This window comes from Equus przewalskii, chromosome 4 (assembly GCF_037783145.1).
Source record: "Equus przewalskii isolate Varuska chromosome 4, EquPr2, whole genome shotgun sequence".
Taxonomy (NCBI): domain Eukaryota; kingdom Metazoa; phylum Chordata; class Mammalia; order Perissodactyla; family Equidae; genus Equus; species Equus przewalskii.
In genome coordinates, this window is record NC_091834.1 from 106211833 (window position 1) to 106227331 (window position 15499).

The 15499-nt window shown below is 46.2% G+C and overlaps 1 protein-coding gene across 6 annotated transcripts in view; it reads right to left on the reverse strand.

Moving 5' to 3' along the window:
* LOC139083091 (uncharacterized) overlaps nt 1–12716 on the reverse strand; it is a 130852-nt gene extending 118136 nt beyond the window's left edge. For 5 of the 6 annotated variants that reach the window (XR_011539654.1, XM_070618062.1, XM_070618063.1 and 2 more), the window contains exons 1-2: nt 5498–5620; nt 994–1090 (exon numbers count right to left, since the gene is read on the reverse strand). The gene's annotated coding sequence lies outside the window, so the exon portion shown is untranslated. Of the gene's footprint in view, nt 1–993; nt 1091–5497; nt 5621–12612 lie in introns of those variants that run through there. The other variant, XM_070618060.1, reaches the window with a different exon arrangement.
* Between the last annotated feature and the right edge of the window lie 2783 nt (nt 12717–15499).

A 15499-nucleotide genomic window follows, 5' to 3' on the forward strand; every position in this document is an offset into this window, starting at 1 on the left:
CAAGACAACCTCAACTGATGCTAGAGGGGAGCTGTAATAAATACCTCCTCCTCAAGGGGACTACCCTGCAGCGTCCTCCACACGGGGTCCCCAGTGGGACTAAGCCCCAGCCGCCGACAGCAGACACCTACTCATAAACACACCCCTATGGGTAGAGCCAGATTCTTGACAGGTTTGCCGTCTGTGCCTCATGGTCACACAGAGCCCCTCACTTAGATGGGTCCCGTGCTTGGTTTATGCTCTGCAGTGATTGTCTTGAAATTTTTAATCACTGTCAACAAAGGGTTGCATTTTCATCTTGCAGTGGGCACTCCAAATTATGGGGCTTGTCTGGCCTATGGGTCTCCTCCCTCAGGAGGTTTATTAGGGTCAAACAAGCCACTTGCATCCAGATCCTTCTCTCAGGGGCTGCACTTAGGGAAACACAAACTAAGATGGCAGAAAGCTCTCCTTGCCTCTCCCTGCACTCCTCCTCCTATCCGCCTCCTCCAGGTTTCCTTCAATCCTGGAAATATCACAACACATCAGAAGAGTGTTGAGTTCTACAACTCAGTTCTGGTCCGCCCACGTTCAACGGCTCACTACAATGAGCAGAGATTTACACAGACGTGTACGCTGTAGCAACACAATAGAATGGTCTTCTTGACATTCACTGACCACTCCAAGAACCCTTCCCACGTCAGACCCTTGGCATTTACTGCCCTTCTGGAAGGTTCTTCTCCCCATTATAACTGTGTAACACAGAAAAATACGCATGTGCTCAGACTGCTTCTACACAAACTACACCTGGGATATCCGCATGAAGATTCTTTGCTTTATCAATGATTTACCACAGGTTTCCTCTGGACTAAAGCCTCCCAAAAACACAGGAAGTGCTTTCACTCATTTCAATCGCCATCTGCCTTCATTCTCAGAGCATACCTCTAGCATAAAGTAAAATGTACCCTTAATAAAGCTGACAGTGAACCCAAAATTAACTTCCAAAATACTTACCATGTGTCACTGTGCTCCATTAGGAGGCAAAAATTTCCCATTTAATTCCACTTAACTGTGGAATCTCAGAGGACAGCACCTTTATCTCACGGACAGTCTGTGGGAAGAAAAAGTTTTATCAAATATCCAGTATTGGGCCATTTCCTGGGACAGTGTTCAATTATTAATTTGAGCCTGATGAAACTACATAAAATCTTAATGGAAAGGCAACTGAAAAGAAAGGTTGAGAAAGCTGAACTTTTTCTTTTCCTTGGAAAATGTTCCATATCAACTGCATATCCTTCACACTACAGTTGATGTTCGTAGTAACATTTTAGTCACTGAGTCCATTAAAGTTAGCATGTATCTGCGGAGCACTTGTTATGAGTTCACCGTTGGACTAAACATTGCAAAAGTACAAGATACATTTAGGATAGAGTTTCAGCCCTCACATAGTTATAAATCTCTTTGGGAAAGCAATTTCTTTATACTTAAAACTTTGGTTAAATTAAAAATATATTTATACAGATGATATATGCTGCAGGAGAACGACAGACATTCCTTGAACACATCCAGCACGCTCTTACTTCAAGGTCTTTGCACTTACTGTGCCACCTAGAATGTTCTTTCCCTTGGAGACTGTCAAGGTTTGCTCACTCACTGCATTCAGGTCTCTGCCCGCAGGCCCTGTTGTCAATGGGGATTTCTCTGACCATATGAAAGTGTCAACCATCCTCCCACTGCTCCCCATCTCGCTACCCTACATTCGTTTCTTCATAGCACTTGTCACTTCTAACCTATATTGATCCTTTTGATATTACTCTTCCCTGTCATTCCCTCCCCAGTAAAATGCAAGCTCCATGAGGGCTGGAACTTGGTCTGTTTACTCACTAGTCCATCCCTGACATCTAGAAGCGTGCTGTGATCATAACAGGCATTAGGCAAATATTTCTTCAACTGATGTTGAAAGAACGAGTCACAGCATTCATATCATACGGATTAAGATATTTTCCAGGAAAGATTGCAGCTACCATACAAAGTTGTGAGCTTCCTAAGAGATAAGTCCCTTCTCCCAAAATCAGCATTGCAAATCGTGCCATCAAACTTTACTACAACTTGCTGATAGCATATATGTCCCAGATAAATGCTGAATTTGTAACATGCAAACATACATAGATGTATATATTTACAGCTTGTGGATAAAGACAACCCCCATTAAACATATTCTAAACTTTGAATGTTAATACCAAGGCTAGTGTTCATTTTAAATGTTCACACAATTTGAAACAAATCAACTCCATACATATCTGAGCCATATTTTCAAAAGATAGACTCCTTTTCGGCATGGATTATAAAAAAGAGAGAGAAAAGCAGTCGTCCAGCTATCTAATGTGTCTAAGGTTAATCAGTTGCTATGCAATTGTAAATGGTCCTCTGTTGTATCAAGATTTCTTAATTTTTGCATGTTTGTTTGCTTGCTCATTTGCTTGTTTCAGCCCAGGAAGTTTATCGCATTCTCAGATTGAAGATGAAGTATCTTGCATCTGTAATTTTCACCAAACGACATAAAATACACACACGCATGGTTCCAGAAATCCTCGAGTGGCGAGTCATGCATCATCCAGTGGAGGACGGTGCATGAGACCTGTGGAAGGGCCAGGGAAATAGGATGGAGTAGGAGGAAGAGGGCCTTTGAAATCAGCCAGGGCTGAGGCATGGCTTCTTTCCCTTAGTTACTTTCCTGCTGACATCTCCGAGGCTGGTCTGTCCCTTCTCAGAACTTCCCTGAATTCAGCGTCGGCACCACACCACTCCACAATTCGTTACCACACCTTGTGTTGCGTGATGCCTAACACACACGAGCCTTCTCTCCACTCCTTGAGTTTAACCATCTCGTAACAGAGTCTGTACGTGTGCAACTGCAGAACTACACAGGTGCAACTTCTCCTCTGTCTCCTGGAGTGATAAAGTGCCAAGCCCACCATCTAGGGACAGGTATTTCTGCTTCAAAGCCTGACAGGCAACCTGCAGTGACCACATTCTATAGACTGAGAATCAAAAGCAACTCAGGACTCAGCCCCACTATCAGTAAATGCCACCCTGGCAGAGTTGGTGGTCTCAGGGCACCCTTTGTCCACTGGAACCAATTTCTCCTCATGACATGGGAGAATCATCAGTGAAATATCAAATGACATTTTGTCACTCTGATTAAATATTAAAATAACTCTGTACAACATGAAGACTTTCATGCCAAAACAAACAAATAACAATGTCTTAGCAAGCGTTAGCAACGGGGATGGAGCAGAGACAGTAAAGCATCCCTTTAAAAGGACTCCAGCAAAACCAGTCTAAAGAGCAGACCGAACACATGCTGGTGATAAAGAAAGTACTCCTTTATTTTTGTTTTTCTCTGTCTATTTCCCACAGTCTCACCTTCTATCACAGCCAGCTGTATGGTCAATGAACACCGTACCCACCTACTGGAAAATAGGTGAATATCAGCACCCAGTTTCATTGTCATCCCAGAATGGAACCTGAGATAAAGGAGAGCTGTCCAATCGTAAGGACCACGTTTCTCTCCATTTCTTTGATGTAAACCAAACTCTGGACACTGCCAAGGTGTGACTAATGCCTTCTTATTCCGAGCTTAGCTTATTCCATTTTTTTCCATATAATTCTGCAAAGCTTTAAAATGAGAAAGGAGAATTCAGCCCATGAAACGCTTTACATGATATAAAAATCCCCGCCCCCAGTCCTCACCCCAGCCCCTCCATACAAAGCAAGTTTTATTAACACAAGGCGAGTGCTCCATTTGAAGAGGGCTGGGGCATTAAAGCAGATTGTTTTATGTCTCTGACATGAATACTCCGGGTGGATGAACTATCAAGGCCTGGGTTTAAGTGTGATTAATGCCTAGTACTTGGAAAGCATCCAAACTTATTAAATCTGATGGAGTAAAACAGCATAACTTTCTCATATTATTTCCAAGAGATACGATTAGACTGCACCGTGGTAGTGAATGAAACTAGAAATAAGCCACGGCTCGGGGAGAGGGAGCTCTGTTTTATTTACAAAGAATTAAGCGGAGGGAGTCGAGCATTTTAGCAAGTACAGGCAGAGTTCAATCACCTCAGCCCAAGGAAAACAGCGCAGACTGAAAACAAAGTCAACACAGCCTTCCTGTGCATTCTCACTTTCCCTCACTCCGCCCCCGCGCATGGCGCCTACAGGAATCAAAGGAGAAAAGAAGGTACTTGACAAATGTCCCCTCCTCCCACCCCAAAATGAATGTATCGACACATAAATACACACTACGCACATACATACACATTATACACACACACGTTCTTTTGTATTCTGGTGTCAGAGAAGCATCAGAGATAAATCTAACAGCATCCTTTAAATGACCCCCTCTCTACGTGGAACACAGGATCTACCCAACCTGATGTTTAGTGTGTTTACACAGCATGTTTACAACCCCAGACAAGCCTGCTGAAGTGGACTGTTCCTAGATTGAATAGTTGAGCTATGTGTATGTTTTGCCTTTCTGATCTGTGGTGCTTCTCAAAGGCAAGCGGTCCTAATAGATACACTCACTAAATTCATTCACTTCTGCTTTGAACAAAATGAAATCCCAAAGAAACAAACAAACTGAAGGAAACTACAGACTGGAAGAAATGAACTCCCAATATCCAGCAAAGAGAACATGTGGCGCATGTCCCACGTGCCAGGAGGGTGCCGAGGGGACCAGCCGGGGAGGTCAGACGCTCACTTCAGTTCTGAAGCTCTGCAGAGAGATGCAGAGAAGACGGCCATCCACGGGCCCAGCACAGACTCTGCTCTGACCGGAAACACTAGCTATCTAGGTACTCGGATGCTAGGATTTAGGGTTATTACTTCAGAAACAGAAACATACAAAAATATTTGTAATATCAAAGCTCATCCCAGTCAATTACAAATCTCAAGGCAAATCTGAGACGTGGGAGGGAAGACGATGTGCCCCCCGCCCCCAGTCTCTTAACTGATAAAAGAATAACAAATACAAAAAAAAAAAATCTGCCAAACAACAAAGCTTCAATTTATTATACATGCTCATCAATTTAACCCAAAAAAACCCTTAAAAGCCTGAGGGTGATCCAGCCCCTTTAATACCCAGGCCCTGAGCATGCCACAGATCAAGGCCCAAGCCCCAGCCTGCTTTGTCTGCGAAAGATGAAAGCCGGGCGAAAACAGGTGGAGGGTTTTTTTGAATCATCACCTGCAATTAAGCAAAGGAAAACTAAGAGGAGAAGAGGTAAGCTGAACTCGCTTGAAAAAGACATCCCCAGAGCAGGTGGACGCTTGCTGCGGATTGCTGCGGTGTCTGCTGACTCTCCCCAAAGAATGAGCATTCGCTGGGATTTCCTGCTGTGAACCACAGATTGCTCAGCGGCGGAGTGCAGTTTGCGCCACTCAGGACACACACAGACACACACATACACACACACACACACGCACGCACGCACGCACGCAGTCTGTACCTTACCTGCGATTCTTTAAATGCATTTTTGAACTGCCTGCCATTCTTTTGGAAACACTGTCTCAAACAACACAAGTCTGCAGGAGACTTCATTTTGCATCTAAAGAGAGACGTCTTTTGAGACTCTAGTTAACAACAGTGTATTGTATATTTGAAAGTTGCTAAGAGACTAGATCTTAGAAGTTCTCATCACAAGGAAAAACATTTGTAACTATGTGAGGTGATGGATGTTACCTAGACTTATTGAGGTGATCATTTCACAATATACACATATATCAAATGCAAGAAACAATCTGCTAAATAAGTAAATAAACACATATAAAGGTCTTTGTTTCACTTTCTCTCCACCGACATTCCAATAACTACAGTTATTAAGGTCTTTTCACAAAGTAGAGGAGTGTTTACCCCAAAATTTCCAGACATAACCCCTTTCCCAATAACAAACTTTCCACAGTTAAGCTCTCTTCATTCTGAAAGAGCACGGTGAATCTAATAAAAAGACATTTCAGCACTATGTGATAGCACAATATTGTCATTTTTCAACTTCTATTAGAAAAGTCCCATTGTCTGAAAGCGCCTGGCGTCCGCCTTCCGGACAAAGTGTGTTCTGCCGTAAGTTGCAGGCACTGCCCCAGTCCACCGCCTTCCCCGTGCCTTCCCAGAGACGGACGGACACAGAGCAGGCCACATGACTTCATTCACCCACCAGACAGCGCACAAAGGGCATGAGTGTTGGCTTTACAAGAGTTCACTGTAAAAAGGAAACTTAACCGGAGGATGCAGGCTTCACACTGGTGTGGTGCCAATGAGACACCCCAAATAAACTTTGATTTCAAAAAGAAACCCTACTTTCATCAAAATGAATACATGAGAAGTTGATAAGGCTGACTTCTCGTATGATATGAAGCTCAAAATTCATAATTTTCTTCCAAACATCATTTGGGAAGAAGATTGAGGAAGCATATTCCGTCTTTGTGTCAGAATTGCTCGGAAGCTTCTAAAGTTCCAGGTGCATTCTGACTGCTCTCATCTTTGTAAATCGATAACAAGAATCAATGTGAGCTTGCTTTCTGTCGCTTGGAAGCTAATGGTGACAATAACGCATCAGACCAACCAAGAGAATGGCTGTTTTTTGGCTTCTGGAAAGTATCTTCTGCAAGGTAATAATTAAAAAAAAAAAAACTCACAATCAATGAGGAGAACAGAGAATCATGGCTATTGGATAAATCATGGCCTCATGCTGGTCCCCAAGGCCCCCACTCCCAGTGTCAGAGTCAAAACTGCTATAACCTTCCAACGTTTTTGCATCTCCCAGAGAACTTATGAGCCGTGTTTTGCATTTCTGTTATTTCTGGCCCCTGTTTTATGCTCCCCCTCGGCTCCCAGTGATAAGGTTCTCAGGGCCAAGGTCCCACTGACCTTTCTGTCTGCCCCAGAACAGTGACCCTTCTGGAGCCAAATCAGATGAGCGAGTTAAATAGAATTCGGCTTCCGGTTGATCTGCATCTGCAGTTCAGATCCTGCGGGTTCGCACCCTTTCCAAGCTAAGTGATCAAACAGTCCAGAGAAATGGTGTTCCCCAGAACTTTGTTATCTTGTTGGTGAAATGAATACAAAAACAGCAGCATGTCAGATAAAATATGCTTTTTTCTTAAAACAAGTAAAACCAACATTATTAAAAATAACACAGCATTTAGCCTCACTCTGTTCTATATCTTCAACCAAATGCCATCTTACTGGCCATAGGTTTTCTATTCCAGCAAGTGACTGCATGTCACTCCTACATTCCTAACTACAGTGTTAAAATACAAAAAGGAATATTGATGGAAGAAAAGTTCACCTGAGTGGGTTTTCCAGGTGAGCTGCTAAGCAGTATGACACAGATGTGCCAGTTTGGCCTCCCGCAGGCAGGAAATCAGTGCTTTACTCCCGACAAAAAGGAACTTGTAGGATTTGTCAGCTCAAACTTGGTGCAAACGAGGAAGGTCTCAGGTAACCGATGCTGTGCTCTCCCCAGGTGTGTGGGCACCCGGCTTGTCAGCAGCGCGGAAGCTGCACGGGAATGGAATTCAGCACAACTTCTCCTGGAGCCTGGGGAAAAATATTAGCCGCTTTGGAAAGCAGAAGATGGACTTCCCATCCATGGAAGGGCCCAAGCAAAGGCTCCCGGGGTTCAGACACGAAGTTAGACCGCGTGCCCGTTCCTTTAGGTCCCTGTCAACCACGAGATTGTACAAAACTTAGGAACGTCACAGGCTCTCCGCGTAGTTGGCACTTTGTTATGATTTGGGGACGTGGAAAAGTCAGGGCCTACTTTATTTCTTCATATTTGGTTAACTTGGTCTCTGTCAAGTAGCTGATTTCTTTTGCCCTCTGTTGTTCAAGGCAACACCAACACTTCGTATTGTAACAAAAGCCACATCCTTTTGTCAAAAGTCGACTACAGCTACCCGTGCCGCCTGGTTTTCTCCTGTGGCTCACACTGCCTCGTGCAGGGTCGAAGTGATCATTTTATGCTGCAGGCACGTTTAAAATGCAGCTTCCGACCGCAGGGAACGCCAGACTCGCTGTGCTCACGTCGCCCCAGTCCTTCAGCACTGACTCCTCACTGAGAACAGGGCGAAGGGGAAGCGGCGAGGACAGGAGGCCATAACCCAGCACCCAACCTCACCTAAGTGTCTCAGCCGCAACGCCCACGTGTGGAAAAGCCGGCCCCAACAACGATCCTTGCGTTTCCCTTCAGCGTTAACCACTTACAGATCCCAAGACGGGCCGGAACCGCCGGTCCTCTGTCCACAGTGATTCTCCAGAGTCTGGGCCACACCCCCGAACCCGGGGCATCTTGGATTTTATCTGGCAGCCCTAATTCTGGCTACCCCAGAATCTGACCTATCAAATCTGCTCTCAGCACCTTCTTTCAGTACCCACCCTGTGACCTTGGGTGTCTCTGGAGCTCTGGAGGGGAAAGGGGTGAGAACGATCATCCATGACTCTGCTGCAGCCCGTGCGACTGACACCGCAGGTGCTCCTTAACTAAGAAATACTCAGTGATTGGACGTCACCTCACCAGGTCCTCCCCCAGTTCCGGTCTCCCCTCCTTCCTGCTTTCTGGGCCCTTCATTCAGAAAATGACACCGGGCACCTCCAAGTCACAGCTCTGCGCCAGGCACGGGAGGGCGCCCGCCGCGAACAAGGCAGGCGGGGCTGCGCAGGCCTGGCCCCCCTGCATCCGCTCGGTTTGCAGCAGCCTGGCCCGTTGGTCCAAAGTCTACATTTCTTCGAGAATTCTGTGCTGCGTCAACAGTTGGATGTTCCTCTGAATTCCGCTGCAGGCGGGGCTTGCGACCCTGGGCACTCGCCGCTTGGCCCTCCCCTGGGTGTTTACCAACAGCCACACCCAGCGAAGGGAGGGTCTCCTGTAGCCACCTCGCTAGAGGCCTGGGCTCCTAAGAGCGGCCAGCATGGATGTTTGCATGTCTACGCTTACAAACTCATTACCAGATCAACTCGATGGTCCATCTGGCCCTTTCAGCCTCTCGTGTGTGCTCACTCAGTCTGAGTTTGCTTTCGGTGTGTCAGGCTGTGGAAAAATAGACCTTTCCACGTGGTTGGGCAGGAGGAATGTTCTCCTCGCTTCTGCTCGCATGCTCTGCTGGCAGGCCTCCCGGACCTGGAAGGGTAAGGAGCAAGCAGCCAGCAGCGTGGCGGCTCCGAGCTGGCGCAGGCCTGGGATGCGCTGCAGGGACTTGTACGAGGCAGTTACGCACCAGCCCAGCCCTCCGCGCTGCGCGCCGGCTTCTGCAGATCTGGCCTAGCCCCTTGCTCTCTGCTGTGGGGGATTTTTACACGTTTTTCAGCCCTTGAAAGCAAGCCAGATAACCCTCAGGTTCTTCCCTTCCCCGCCGCTCTCCCTCCCCATGGCCTTTCTTCGTCTGGTCCTCAGTGGTGATCCAGTGACCGCTTACACACATTCTCTTCTTAAATGTTTATCCAGAGTCTTAGGTCTTCAGCATATATTCACTGTTTATTTTAATGCTCAACCTACAGAGGACTTGCCACTTTGATCTTGGCTGTTTCTCCCCAAAGCCACATGGAAATTGACTAGTGTAGGTACCTCTCTCATCTACTTTCCCGGTCCTTCCATTTTTAGTCAGTCAACCTTCAGCTTTATCCATTAGCAGATGTTTCCTTGAGGACACGCCATGTGTCCACACCACGGGAAATATAAAAACGAGGGAGAGGCCGGCCTGGTGGCACAGTGGTTAAGTTCGTATGCTCCATCAGCGGCCGTGGTTCACCAGGTTCGGATCCTGAGTGCGGACTTGGCACCGCTCATCAGGCCATGCTGAGGCAGCGTCCCACAGAGAGGAACTAGAAGGACCTACAACTAGGATACACAACTATGTACTGGGGTTTGGGAGAAAAAAACAACGAGGGAAAGTCATTGCTGACCCGGAGCAGCTCGAGCTCCAGGGGAGGGTCGTGAAGCAGAAACACGCATCAGATGGGGTGATGCTGGCGAGTACCACGGAGCACAGAGGCGAGGTGCTGGGGGAGTTCCCGAGAAACTATTGCTGTGTTTGGGGGTTAGAGGCAGCTTCGTCCAGGAGGCGGCATTTGATCCAGAAGTTGAAGGAGAGAATTGAGTGCACAGACGTGAGGAGGGGGCTTTGCAGCGAGGAGAAGCCACCTGCCCAGACGCGGTGGGCAGTACCTGCATCCGGGGCTGCGCACCGTCCTCGGCCATGTGTGAGTCGGCTGGAACACCGGCGGGAGAGAGAGCGGAGAGCCTGGCGCCACACTGGGAAATGCGGACTTCACTCATCCGCTCAACTTGCATTTCCTGAGCACTGGTTAGACCAGGCACAGCTCTCATCCTGGGAGTCCAGCTCCACCTCAGGAACTCATATTCTGATGAGGAAAGGCAGACAGTGAGCAAATCCGTAAAATGCAGCAGGCTCAGATGACGAGAAACGCTACGGAGAAAAATAAAGGCGGGAGGAGGCAAAAGGAATGTCAAGGAACGTGTACTTCTTTCTAAATAGAATGTTTGGTTTCGAATCGTTTTAGATTTACGGGAAAGTTGCACAGACAGTCAGAGAGCCCATCCCTCAGCTTCCTGTCACTATGGCACATTTGCCACAATCAGGAAACCAGCATTGCCATATTACTAGCGGAACTCCAGACTCTGTTCAGTTTCACTGGTTTTTCCTCTAACGTCCTTTTTCTGTTCCAGGACCCCACCTAGCACGCCTGCTGCATTGTCATCACCTCCTTGGGTCTGCAGTGGCTCCCTGGCCTCCTGGATTTTCATGACCTTGACAGTTTTGAGAAGTAACAAATGTGCCTCAGTGGGGGCTGTCTGATCTTGTCTCATAGTCAGGCTGGGGGTATGCGTTTCAGAGAAGATCGTCCCAGAGGTGATGTGCCCTCATCACATCGTTCTGGACAGGATGCTCAGGAGAGGCCCCACCGAGATGATAAGATAGACATTGAGCAAAGACCTGAAGGAGGTGAGGGAGCGAGACACGCAGATAACTGGGAGGGAAGAGTTTCCAGCCTGGGAAATAGCAGATGCAAATGTCCTGAGGCAGGAAAGGGCCAGGCATGAAAACAGCAGCAAGGCCAGGGTGACAGGACAGAGTGCAGTGCACAAGGGGAAAAGCAGTAAATGAGGCTGGACGGACACAGTGGGCCAGATCGTAGAGAGTCTTGTAAAACATGAGGATTTTTTTTTTGAAGTCTTTTGTGCAAATGAATGAGATAATCAGAACAGTTCTCAATGTGCATTAGAGACAGCCCCAAGTGCCTGCCCCCCGCCACCCCATCTCGCAATGGTGAGAATCCCCCCCCCCAGTGGGGAGAGGGGATGAGAGGGCAGCAGAGCCTATGACCCCACCTCCCTGGCACAGCTACTAAAAGGATTGCCCGCCGCAAAGACTTCCCAAACCAGGTCAGCCAAGTCAGCCAGAGTGTTTCTCGGGAATGTGAGCTGAGAGACAGAGGGAATCGGGCAGTGAGCGGATGGCATTGGAGCCAGGAAAGCTCGCAGACCAGCGCTGGGCTGCCCATTTCAGACCTACGCGTACGCAGAGGAAGCCCGTCTGCCAAACGAGAGGAGTGTAGCCAACACTTGACAACAACAGGGGCTGTTTCTACCCCCGATTATTTGATCCCCACTTCCAGCTTACGTGAGACCCACCATTCTTCATTTCCTGTCTTCGACTTTCATGAGCTCTCCAGTTCCTTAAATTAAATGCCCTTCCCATTTTAACTAAAGCTAGTTTGAATGGGTTTCTGTTTTCTGCAACTAAAAGAAGTCTGACTATAACCAGAAGACTGAGCCGGCCAGTGTAGCTGGGGCCGAGTGGACGGAAGGGGCACGGGACACAGGTGGGCCAGCTGTGCGACCTTGACAGTAGACGCAATGAGCAGGCGTCCTGCCTGCACTTCTTCTCCTCATTCCACGCCTCTGACATAATGTTGCCCCATAGGATGACAAGGTGTGACATACACCAACGCCCGCTACAGTGCCAGAGATGTAATTCGTCACCATTTCTAAGAAGTATTAGAGTTTTTAAAAACGAATCCTGGAAACATCACGCCTTAACCCTGCAGAAGCAGCTCCTAAGGGTAGACTCCCAGGGCCCCGAGCACACGGGTATGGAAGGTAATTGTGAGTAGCTGAGCCTCCCAAGCTCTGTCACTCAAATCCTCCCGCCTGCTGGCTCTGCAGCCACCTACAGGTGAAGCTCGTCGTGACTGCACCTTAGTGTTATCGTAATGCCCTTCATCAGAGGCAGGAAGTCAGCACAAGAAGAAGGCATCATGAACTCTGCCAAAAGGGTTTAACTAAATCTCAAGCTTTGATCACAAATGTAACAAAAATATCTCATTATCAAACAATCTTGCCGATTTATTATGAGGCAGCCTTTCCTTTGCACATACATCAAGGAGGCTATTAGTACAAGAATCTAGAAGTTTGTTAAAATAAATATTCCCCAACTAGACCACTAGAATCGTCATAAAGTACATGCCTGCTCAGGTCTTTAGCTATCTTCAGGTCCAATCTCCCTGGGGGCGATGAAGAAACTGCTGGACTGAGATGAGAAACAACTTACCCAAGGTCACTGGTAAGCTGGTGGCAGAAATCCAGGTGCCACAACTCCTGGTCACTCCCTTCACTCCCCACGCCAGCCCACAATCTCACCACCTGAGCATCAAGTTCACGTCTCATCAACAACGCCGACCTCATAATCGTTCATTTTTCTGCTTCTTTAAGGCAACATTCTATTTACTGGTCCAGATCAACATTTCTGTTTGGGCCATCTACATTCTTCCTTTTTCCACTGTCTACACGGCTATAGTCACAGCTTAGAAAAGAAATACCCATTCTATCCTCTTCCTTCTCAAAAAAGAAAAGAGAGCTTTCATGGGAAGTGGCGTGTTGATGTGCTCATTTACACACACCGCAACGGCAGCGGCTCCCTCAACCGAGAAGCTCAGTGTGCACCGTGGGGCAGCAGCCAGAAGATGCTCCTCTGTTGCCACAGTTTATATCAGAATAAAAGCTGCCGTGCCTCAGACTTAACATCCAGATAAAGAGAACACGACTTCAAAACTGCATTCCCACACATAGATTTTCTTTTTCCTTCATCTTTAACCTCTGCACTGAACTTTCCTCTCTGCTACAATATTGGACAGGTCTCTCTCATCTTAAATAAGACACTAATTGCCCATTTCCCTTTATAACTATTATTATTGCTCTCTTGTATTCACCTTTTTAATTTCTAACAACTTAGTTTGGAGTATTTGCAAGTTCCAACAATTTGTCCTGTAAGCTACACCACGGACACATCACTCCCGCCTGTTCTTTAATGCTCCGTCCTCTGCCAGCCCTCACTACCCTCCCTAGCACCGGGGCACTGGACAACAACCAAAGCACGCGATGCCCTGAGGGCTGTTTACTCACAGAAAACCAACCCGGAGCAGGTAAGAGCGGCGAGCCAGTGGCCTTCCTGCCGGGGGGCATCCCCATCCCTGCCCCCCGCCAGATCAGCTGGGGAGGGTCTGCAGCTTGATGGTCAGAGTGGTGGAGTTGGTTCAGGGCGGGTAGCAAAGCAGCTGGGAAAGCAAGAGGGATGTTGTGAAGTAAACAAGCCATAGGAGAGCCGGGACAGCCGGGACAGCCTGCACGCCACTGGCTGGCTGCTAACCTGCACACGCAGGCAGGATTTCCCGGGAGCGTGGGATACTTGTGAAAATTCCATGCCTCTGAAGGCATTCCTCCATCCACACATGGCCCAAGTGGCAGAGAGTTGACTCCTTACTGCCTTGAGTGTCAGACTGTAACTTCTACTCAAACCGTTGAGGCTCGCTAAACTACACAGGCACAGGGAGACCACTAGGGAGCCAAGCCAAAAAACATCCAAACCAACTAGAGATATTCACGGCTGTACATTCAAGGAAGTCATTTTGCAGTTTGAGCCCAGGCAGGTTAATTGCCTATAGCCTAAGAGGAACAAACCAGAATCACAGTCACTTCAAAGGATTATTTAAAATGTCTAGTATTCAAATACAAATTTCAAGATATGCCAAAAAATAGAAAAATATAATCTATACTCAAGGGAAAAAGAGCAATCAATAGAAAGTGATCCAAGTGGAATAAAAGTTGAATTTAGCCAAGATTTTTTTAAAAGCTATGATAAATGTTCAAAGATTCAAAGTAAAACAGGTTCAAAGAACTGGAGGAAAATGTGCTAAGCATGAGTGAATAGAGAAGGAACAGAAGCAAATTGGAAACTATAAAATAGAATCAAACAGAGATGCTAGAGCTGAAAAGTATAATATTTGAAATTAAAATTCCACTAGATGAACTCAATAGCAGATACGAGGTGGCAGAGGAAAATATTCAGTGGACTTGAATAAAGATCAATGGAAATTATTCAATCCAAAAACAGAGAGAATAAAGAGCGAAGAAAAATGAGCAGGGCCTCAGAGCCCTTGGAACACGGTGTGTGGACCAACATACATGCAATGGGAGTCCCAGCCGTAGAGAGAGAAAGGGAAGAAAACTTACTCAAAATATTGTAAAAACTTCCCACATTTGGTGAAAAACATTAGCTTAGAGATCCAAGAAGCTCACCAAACCCAAGTAGGATAAACAATAAGAAAACCACAACTAGACATGTGACAGTCAGACTGCTGAGAACTAAAGTTAAAAAGAAAATCTTGAAAGCAACAAGAGAAAAATGGCACATCACACATAGAAAAACAAAGAAACAACTTAAAGCTGATGTCTCACAACAAACAATGGTGGCCAGAAGACAGCAGAATGACACATTCAAAGTACAAAAAGAATAAAACTCTCAATCAAGAATTCTATATCCAGTTAAACTAAGTTTCAAAACTGGTAGTGAAATAAAGATATTTCTAGATGTATAAAAACTGGATTTGTTATTATTGAAACTGCACTACAAGTGATGATAAAGGAAGTCCTCTGAGATGAAAGAAAATAACACCAGACAGTATCTCGGATCCACGGGAAAGAATGAAGCAAGCAAGAAATGGTAAATATGTATATAAATATACAAGAATATATATATATATATTCTCTTTTATCTAATAATTTCCTTAAAATAGTATTTAAAGCAAAAATTACATGTGTTTACAGACTTTTAACAGATAGAATCTGTGTGTGTAGTTATTATGTATGTGTACGTGTGTGTGTATATATATATATATATTTAACTCTATATGCTCTACCACTGCAAAGTACCTACACTTTGCCAGAAGAAAGTCATTGTTAATTTGAAGTAGACTGTAATAAGTTTAAAAACCGATGTAACCTCTAGAGCAACCAGAAAATAATTTTAAAAAGAAAAGTACACCAAAAAAAGATAGGTAAAGGGCTAGCCCAGTGGCATAGTGGTTAAGTTCGTGCATTCCACTCCGGCGGCCCAGGTTTCCTGGGTTCAGATCCCAGGCACAGACTTACACACCACTCAT